The following is a 10,744-nucleotide window of genomic DNA, read 5'->3' as shown; positions in this document are numbered from 1 at the left end:
TTGAAAACATTGATGAATAGTGAATTTTTATTTATATTAACTTAATATGTATTCTGTATATAATTATATAAATTGGAAAGCCTTTATTTACCTGTAATAATTAAGGTTGATTTTATTCTGTCCTTCAATTCCTTTATGATTTGTGTTGAAGTGGATAAAAAATCACTCCCGTTTGGTGAAGTATGGAAGTGTCCTGTAATTTAATTCGCAAAGATGTTTTATGACACTTTTTCAGGCCCATGCTATAAGAATCGAATAAACGCGACCGAAAAGACGAACGTTGAACTTAACTAACCCAGACTGAATTTTTCGGCGCATTTTGCCTTTTAGTATGGTTTGGCTGATTAAATGCGACCGAATTTACGCGTCTCAGCGTAAACGTAATAGAACCGGTCATTTCGCGGGAAGATTCAACTCGTATAGTCTTTCCCACTGTCATGCGCTTCTTTCTACAAGCGAAAAAGGGCGAACGAAATTCAGTAGCGTTTATACAGTTTGGTTTGTATAGTATGGGCCTTATTCGAGATCTATTATAATACAGTATATTGTAGAATTATTGAAGTGTTTGCGTCCCAAATAATTGGAATAGATCTGATCTGTTGTAGACAGAAACTAGATATGCGGATCTAGATGAATACAAGTTGACCAAAATTAAGGTTCGGTAAACCAAAGTGACTTTGTACCAATTTTGGGGAGTTGTCATTTTTAATTAGCTTGCATTCAATTCTTAAGTTCAAACGAATTACTTGCAGTACTTTTATTGTATTCTGCATGTGTATTTTTCATTATATAAAGTAAATATTTTTCTCCACTTAGAAATAAAGATATATATTTTTTTGAAAATAAGAGACAATATTACCCTCGGGTTGGGGTGACTATCCCACTTTAAAAATTTATGGATTCAAGTAAATTTTCAAGTTGGACAATGTGAAACCAACTGTAAACCTTTAAAATGAATAATAACATTGAAAACAAATGAAATCCACTTGAAAAATCTCAAATTATTTATTAAAAATTATTCCCGTTTCTGCTGCACAAAGATCTTATTATTATAGTGTCGAGGCATGTTATCCGCAGTTGCTGAATCTGCAACAAATGAATAGCCTATTCAGAACGGATTTGCATATTTTCTGCGAGGGTGGGACAATATCACCTCGCGGTAGACAAAGTCACCCCAGTTGACGGTAGGCTACACAGATTGTCCCACACAAAGACAATTCCAGGTAACCTTCAATATAACACGAAATGTAGACTATTTGTGTTATATATATAGTTACATCGATGTTCTTCTAGCTCACTAGCGCCTCGCCATTGAATAAAACAATTTAATGTATAATTAGTTATCTCTGATTCTCAATAATTCTGTATTGTGATCATATTCATACAGGTTCAAATATATGGATTCATATTTACCGCCAACAGTCATTTCCCAAATGTGGCGTTGGCAGGTTGTCACTGATTATATTATGCAAAATATTTTTTCAAGAGTTGTATTTCAAAAATCATAGAATTATATTCTTCCATAGTCAGAAGTTTTAATAGTATTCTTTCCAAGTATATTGCGAATTTCTTTGATAAAAATTAAGAAACACAGTATCTGATATCATAGAGGCAGTGAACTCAGCCATTCCGTTCTGTTCGTTGACGTGAGACGACAGGGAAGGAGGCGATTCTTGTCGTTCTATTTCTATTTTAGTGAACCGTTATCAATTAATTTTTGATACTTATCTTATCAGATTAAATATAAATTTTGCTGTAAATTCTGAGTAAATCCAAATATTTTTTTCGCTAATAAATTGGTAGTGATGTCTCTTATTTCTTAGGGTTTACATAGAAGTGTCAATTGGACTTTTGTTTCTATTATCATCATCTCTGACACATGTCATGTCAATATACTAGATTTTCAATTACTATCTTTATTTTTGTAGTCTGATATGAATTTGATAAAATGAAGTTATAGTGTGATGGAGTGTGTATTTTTATTCCATGTTGAATGGCCTCGGTAGCCTATCCTGTGATTGATGAAGTACCTACCTATATTTGAAAACATCAAGATGACTTGAAAATCTTGTAATCAAAATCAGTGTTAGTTTTTTAGCTCTAAAACTGTGCGTAACTTTATTATACTACTATGTTGATAAACTAAAGTGATAATTGCGGTTTGTGTTACATAATAAGTTACGGGTATCTACATACCAACTTCATACTTCAGCATGAACAGCAATTACTTCACAAGATGCTCTTCAGTTAATTATTCGGTAAGTTTCTTATCAGATTACTAGGCTAAAAATTCATATTTTAAATTTTTATACTGTAACAATCTTTAGGTTTTTATATTAGCTTATAATTCTTAAGGTAATTCAATTCTCCTACCTTTACAACCTAACCTAATTCTGTCAAACTGCGTCAGCAGTAGGTAGAATTATGCGATTGTAATTATGCAATTCAAACAATTGAGTTTATTAAAGATGTCATTTTTTCTTTGAAAAGTTTGGCTAAAGTGCACGTCCAGTGCCAACATACCTGTCATCAAATTTTTGGTTGGGATTGATTTAATAGGACTATGTTATTTTGAGCACAAAACCACAAAAATTAAACGGCGCTCACTATTGTTTTTAAAATAAACTAAGTTCAAAGTAGCAGAACTTTACATGCATTTAACCTATAAGTAGCTAAGGTTAGAAAAAGCTGTAGGTTAGGAAAAGCTTTAGGTTAGGAAAAGCTTTAGGTTAGGAAAAGCTTCATGTTAGGAAAGCTTAGGTTAGGAAAATCTTTGGGTTAGGAAAACTCAGATTAGGAATATCATAATTTGATTATTTCAATAATCAAAATGGCTGCTACTCATAGGTTAAATGCCTGTAAAATTGTGCTACTTTGAACTTAGTTTATTTAAAAAACAATAGTGAGCGCCGTTTAATTTTTGTGATATTGTGCTCAAAATAACATATTAAATGGTTCCCAACCAAAAATTTGATAATAGGTATGTTGGCACTGGAAGTGCACTTACACCAAAAGTTTTTTACATTTGGTCAATAAAATCAACTTTCTAATTGAGCCTGTAATTGCAATTCCTAGTCAGCTAGGTTAACAGAATTAAGCTGCGTTTACACCAATGTTATCAACAAAATGTTAATAACTTAATCCTTATTGATTCTATTAGATTGAACGGAACTTGACAAACACATATGTTTATCATGTGTATGATAAGTTACATTTAATCTAATAGAATCTATAAGGATTAAGTTATTAAAATTTTGTTGATAAATTTGGTGTAAACGCAGCTTTACACCCTAAGAGAGTTTTCTATTTAAGTTTTCCCAGTGTTCTCAAAATAACTGTAATATATTTCACAATTTACTATGAATTTTTAGTAACTTAATTAGCTTAAATTAAATTTACGGCTAAACATCTTAATGGATCCAATAAGGATGGGTGAGTTTCTACAGAAAAGAGTCATTTCTTGAAAAGCATATCAACATGCCTTGTCGCCAACTTATAGAATTCTTTTTTTTCAACAAAAATTTCTCCTCAGTGTGGGAAACACTGTTGGCATGTTGTCAACAAAATGTTCCCCCTATATACGGTACCTCTACGCCGACTACGCTCTCTGGAAAAATTAATTACTTTGTTGCTCTACATTTGAAAACTGCAGCTTCTTTTCTACAAAAAATTGACAACTTTTTTGTAGAAAATTATTTTTAGACAACATTGGTGTTAATGCAGCTTTATGTAGTAATCCTGTTCATTCTCTCTGACATTACCTAATTGACTATAATAATAAACATTTATTCTATTCCCTGACGAGTCCTTGTGTTGTCTACTTTCTATTTTTGGCAATCTTTTCAAGAATTCTTTTCTTACTTTTGGCTCTTTCAAATCCTGATTTGTGAGGTATGGGTGCGTTTTAGATGAAACGTTACTTAATATTTTTTCTAAAACAAGATTATCTACAATCCATACATATTTTTGGAAGGTGAGAATATTGATACTATAATGATACCATGCATAATACCACGCATAATAATACCATGACTGCAAAACAAAATATTGGAACCAAAGACTTTAAAGCTGCGATTAGACCAAAGTTATTAACAAAATGTTTATAACTCAATCCTTATAGATTTATTAGATTGAATATAACTTATCACACACATGATGGTCATAAATGTGTTTAGCAATTTCCGTTCAATCTAATATAATCTATAAGGATTGAGTTATTAACATTATGTTAATAATTTTGATGTAAACCATTGCTTACTTAAGATAATATCTATAGTAGGCTGTGTGTAAACCCAGCTCAAAGATGCATAGATTACCTCTTTAAGGTCTTTGATTGAAACTATAGACCTTATACAAGGTACAGTAATAGACTGGCTTCTCCACACATCTGTGTAATCAATTGTCAGCTGATTTATGATGAATAATTCTATAGTCTGATTTTTACTCTAATATTGGCGTATGAAGGAGGCTCCTTTTTTCTTTAATATTATCCTTGAGATGCAAAATTTCCAAAAACCTTGTATATACGTCGATGCGCAATTTAAAAAGGAACATACCTGTCAAATTTCATGAAAATCTATTACCGCGTTTCGCCGTAAATGCGCAACATTCAAACATTTAAACATCAAGAGTAATGCCAAACCGTCGACTTGAATCATAGACCTCACTTCGTTCGGTCAGTTATCCCTCCCCTATCATTGAGAAACTGGAAAATGTTAGAAAAAAATTATTCACCTCATGAAAGAGAGTTGTTCATATTGCATTCACTAATTACTGAAGAATGACAGACTTGAAATTAGTAACAATTCAGGATCGAACTTGCGGTTTTTACCAACAGATAATTTTGATGCCCCTTTGTGTTTATGGCTCCTTTGTATTTCGAAAACAATTCTGTTATACTGGTCAAAATGTAAAATAACTTAATCATCAATGGTAGCGTATTGCTATTCCGAAGCTTTTTATCTGAATTCAAACGTTACTGCTTGGAGTTGATTGGATTAAGTTTAGAGTCTTGATTAAGTTGAGTTTAGAGTATTGAATAAGATCGCCGCTAACTTGAACAAAGCAAGCGGCAATTGGCACTCTAGGATTAATTTCCATGTATTATGATTATTATGAGCCGATCAAATGTCTGTTATGTAGGCTATCATCTATGGATTCTATTATTCTATACATGTGGTTTCATCTATCTTATTCTCTGGCAAGAGGTAAGATTATGTCAATCTCAAGATCTCTCAAATATAGTTTCAATATTTTTTGCAGATCAGGATTGGTTATGTGATATCTAGTAGTATGTCCCAACCATTATTTTAAATGTTTGGATTGTGCAATGCACAATAATAATATGTTGGTTGTGATTAATTATGCTGCTTTTCTTGTCATTGAATTGGAGATGTGGCAATGAGTGGGCAGAAAAGAAGATGACCACAAACAATGTAAGGTTGTGGGCAGTTTTTTGAAGGTGAAAGGGGTGTAGCAGAACAATCCGCAATTACCGATAAAAAGCTAAAGCAGAAACAATGAACTCCTACTTAGTTAATTCAGAATTGTTAATGACTTCTTTGGAAGAAAGACGTTTGTCAACAGATGTTGACATGTTGCATTGGGTGAATTAACATTTCTGATTTATTTATCAGAGCCGACTGCTTCCCCATTCAACTATCAACGAATTCCTATTCTGATGATCTTTTCCTCTTCAACGTAGCCTATATTCTGCAATCCTATAATTATATCATTTGTTATGTTGCAAACCTCCAAATGAAATATCAGCTTCAATAAAAAAAATGAAGAAAAAAAACTCGAAAATGAGGTAAAAGTCTACAAGCTAGATTAAATAGTATATTTTGCTGAAGATGATGCCCACTTGACCTCTAGGCTTGTGCGTGGGTAATGAGACGGATGATTATGAGAGATGAGTGGACCTGCAGCTTTAGGTGGGTTCCGAACCATCGGGAAGCGATTTTAAACTTGAGAATTGTTTTTAGAAGAGTTTGTTATGTTGCAAACCTCCAAATGAAATTTCAGCTTCAATAAAAAAAATGAAAAAAAATTTCGAAGATAGGTAAAAGTCTACAAGCTAGATTAAATAGTATATTTCGCTGAAGATGATTCCCACTTGATCTCTAGGCTTGTGCGGTCACCCTCACAATAGGAGTAGCAGGAGGATCGAGCTAAACTTATCTAAATCAATAATTTAAATGAATTGACCCATCAATGTGGTACTTATTATAAATTCGATGCACAGCACAATACAATAATGTGTATCAAGAGCATGGGGCATAGTAAGAGCAGTGAGGAAAAACATTACATATTACATTCTATAATGAATGTAATTTACATTTTCAATGTTACATTCAATACTCACTGAGTAAGAGTAACTTCTTACGAGCATATCAAGGTACCTAGAATACATTATGTATTCTAGGTATTCTATACAATACAATGTATTCTAGGTACATTGGTGCATATTATGTGATTCAATGCTCAAGATGAGAAACAATACACACATTTGAGAGGACTCGATTATTTACCTCAAACATGTTCTTTTTGTTATTTGTTTATTTTTTGTATAGCCTAGATAATTATTTTTTGGCTCGAATTTTGACATGTGGTGCTAGTTGGTGAAAACAAGGTTATTTTTTATATTCAGGTAGATAAGTACAAACCTCTAATCTGGTTATAAACTGGCCCATAATTAGATATTGCCGTCTAATTTTATTGCGAAAATGTGTTATGTAAGCTGGATAGATCAATCGTCTCTTGTCTAATATGATGTACAATTACATTCAACTATCTCGACAAACCTGGTTTTTTGTACCATCCAAAACACGAAAAAGGATCATTAAATCTAGTTCACTAGCTAGATCTTGTTCTTGTTGGAATTATTTGTGTGCAATCCTACAATTCATCAACCCAAGTTGACTTTGAATTTGAGGTAGTAGTTGATAGTTGGTCTTTGAGTTCTGTGAGTATATAGATTTTCATTTTTAACTTACAAAATTGCATAATGATATAAAATGATCACTTGAGATCCTCGCCTTAATAATATATCGAATAGTCTCTGTGATTATTGTTCAATTTTCACATTTTTGCTTGAAAAGTACTAGCAACTTTACATTTACATTACTAGCTACAACAATTTTTTCTGTATTACAGTAAGACGAATTTGTCATCTTAACCTTAGATAAATAAATACTTGGTGTATGTCATCCTGATGAATTGCAGTTTAAATTAATGAGAAAGTCAACGACAGTGAAAGCTTACGGATACGGTAATCGTCAACTCTTAATAATAAAATGTGCTGGGGTCATTGAGATAATTGCAGGTAACAGATTTACTTTCTAGCGGAAACAAGATAAATGCCCTTTATTATGTCGTTGACTCTTGTTTGATATCAATCTTGTCCTAATTGTTTTCCGGATTATCAACTGAAATAGAAATTGTTTTTAGTATCAAATAACTTGCGTATTTATTTGGTATGAACCATAGTTATTCTCTATGGGTTTAGTGCAGTATCCCAACAAAAGCTTAATATTTCGTATCTAATTCGTTTGTATTCACCAGTTTCAACTTTTGTGTGACATACTGACAAACACTATATGCCCACATGCACCATTCTGAAATTTTTTAGGGATATATGAATGGATATATGGATGTAGTAGGTGGTATATGCTGTAGATAAATTGCTTGATGTAGAATCAACTGAATTTTTTGTAATGTTCTTCAGGGTATGATTGTGATTTTTTAGTTATATGGTAATTGTTTCAGTAACTATGTATATGTTCAGTTTCATGCTCTGTATATATTGTAAAAAATGGAAAATAAATTGATTTGAATGTAGATAACAAATCTGATTCAATATAAAAAGTAGTAAAATTCAATAAAATTAAATTTTGTAACTCCTTGTAATTCTAAGACAAAACTCTGAAAATGTCAATTACATATATTTGTGGATTCTACCCTCCCCTGTACGGTTGTACATGGCGGAGCGGCGGACGAAGTCCGCCTTCCAGCCGGAGCGCAAAGCGCGGGGTTGAAGCCCCCTGATGAGCGCGAAGCGCCAATATGTGGTTTTGAGTGAATTTGGGTATTTAAAAAGGATACAGATGTCTAATAATTAGAAATTCACAGTAGTCTACATTAGTAAAAAAATATTAGTCCACAGTTGAAATAATTATCCAATTCGTTTTATTCAATAAAATGTGAAGGCAAGCTCAAACTCTAGTAGTTAGTCAGCAATATTATTGGCAGGTGTCACCTACTTGGGATTGAAAGAATAATACTGTAATCCTTCAGCCCGGCTTGTTATGTTCATAGTTCGTTAGACACGGGCAAACTACACCAAACCCTAGCAAAAATTAATTGTAAACATTGTGAAAGTAGGTCAACATTGATTGAATCAAGCATTGAATTTTTGGAATGTTGACAGTTTAAAATGAATCTTACTAAAGAGCTTGCATAAATACATCATCGGTGACAGACAACTTTGGCTAGCAACTGCAACAATGGAAAATTTACTTACTAGTTTCGGTATAGCAATAAGAACACACGAAGGAATTATCGATCCTTGTTTATGTAGTGAAAGTGTAACGTATCACTTCAAATATAAATTTATACAATTTTATCGTCTAGGCCTACAAATGTTTTATTTATTTTCAAATTGCCATTTACTGTGTATTGGAAATAATAACACTCGTAATTTGTATTTAATCTTGCACTTTACTCGTCAACCACAGGATACAACATCATAACATACCGAATCCTAGTTCCCCCTCGTAACGTAAATCCTTGTAAATTAGAATAAAATATTTCAGCAACCAGTAACTCTGGAATATATTTGTAGTTTCCTCATACAGAACTTAGTAGTCGGTGAGTACTTAGGGTCTCGGTTGTTATGTTTGCCAAAATTGAACATTTTGAGAATTTCTCTTATAAAAAACCGTGAGTTTTTGGTTGAGCTGTATTCTTTGACAAGGTATTCACTATAAATATAGGTAATCACGGAATTCTTCTACCAAAAAAAAAAAAACAGAATTATCAAGTTTGAACCTATTCAATTGATTGTAGATGGCAATCTAATTCAAAGCTTGAATCTATAAACCGGCTATTTTCCTTTCTTAAATTTTCCGCGTTTCGTCGTTATTTTTCTTGGTTATGAGCTGTGAGTATTATACTATAATAATTTATGAATTTTTAAATTCATGTATTAATATTTATGGAGTTAGCCATTGTAGGCGGGCGGGTGGGACTAGCGGTCATCACTTTCAGGCGGAGACAGCATTGAGAGTATTTTACCGTTGATGTGTTTTATAGTTTTGTGACGTCATTATGTTAAATGTGTCGCGACCGGTATTCCCACTTGAAATAGGCCGATAACGAGAATCATCGTCAAGTTCATCATTGCAGCAGTATCATTGAAAACTGTGCGGCGTGGGTTGAACGCTTGAAGCCCACCAACCTGAATGAGCATCGCCCACCTCTTCACCCAAAAGCCATAATTCAGCTCCCATCTTTTATTGTCATCTACAATATATCAATCTAAGCTGACGCATCTTCCTTTCTCATCTCACTTCAAAAGCGTGATTATTATCTGCGAATATCGTAAAAAGCTATTTTCGGGCTTCCAAAGATTTGCTGGAAAAGTATTATGTAGTGACTTGGGTTTATTTTTTATTTAAATCATGTTCAATTGAGTCTAATCCTACATAACCGGTATAACTGATTTCTGCCCAGAAAACTTCTTGGTACTGTGAGTGAGATCTTGTTGATGTAGATTTATTTAATTTATCATAAGAGAAATTATGTCCTAAAATATTTGAACTCTTGCTACTCCTTATGCTGTAAATTCAGTCATTATTCCATTCTTGAAATTCAGTATAGTATTTAGAAATAGGGTTCAAGTTGGGCAAATCAATGTAGGCTACAGTAAGACTTTGAACATATTTTTCTTTTAGGATAGTTGAAAATGTAGAAGCTGATATTTAAAGGAATACAAAAAACATATAATTCCGATTCATTTTTATGGTTTTTATTCAGAATATTATTTAAAATTAAATTTTTATTAATCCTATTACTTTAAAACGATTTTTAACAATTCTCTTGATTCGACAGACCTAGTGATGAATTGTCACTACTTATCTCTTCTTCTTCAGGACTATGTTATAACCTGTTCCTGTCCACATCTAGCCAATTATTCAAATAAACATAAAAATCCTATTATTGCCAACACTTACGTGGTCTGCCAACATCTCTTTTGCCTACTGGATGATAATTATTATAGATTTTCAATGGAATTCTCTCAGCTGACATTCTTTGGACATTCTGCCTCCGTTGATGCCGATTCTGCGTAACTGTTTCATTCAAGCTGTATATATTCAATTCTTTCCTAATATCTTCATTCCTGAATTGATCTCTTCTGTCACACCCCTTGATTTTTCGAAGAAATCTCATCTCGGCTGCCTGCACTCTACTTTCAAGTGGCTTCGTTGTCACCCATGATTCACTACCGTAAAGGAGGACTGGAACGCACATTACCTTATAAAGTTTCATAATTGTGTCGGTTCTAGCTTTTTTACCCAAAGTCCTCTGGTATTTCCACAACTAATCTATTGGATAAAATAGAAAATAGTTTCGGTTGTTACATCATTATCAGGACTAAGCAGTTTACTGCAGATTGATAATGTTGTAACAACCAAGTTTTTTTTTAATACATGGTTGTTGAAATTCCAAGGCCCGGTTGCACAAA

This window comes from Nilaparvata lugens, chromosome 2 (genome assembly GCF_014356525.2).
Source record: "Nilaparvata lugens isolate BPH chromosome 2, ASM1435652v1, whole genome shotgun sequence".
NCBI lineage: Eukaryota > Metazoa > Arthropoda > Insecta > Hemiptera > Delphacidae > Nilaparvata > Nilaparvata lugens.
This window is presented reverse-complemented; position numbering follows the sequence as displayed.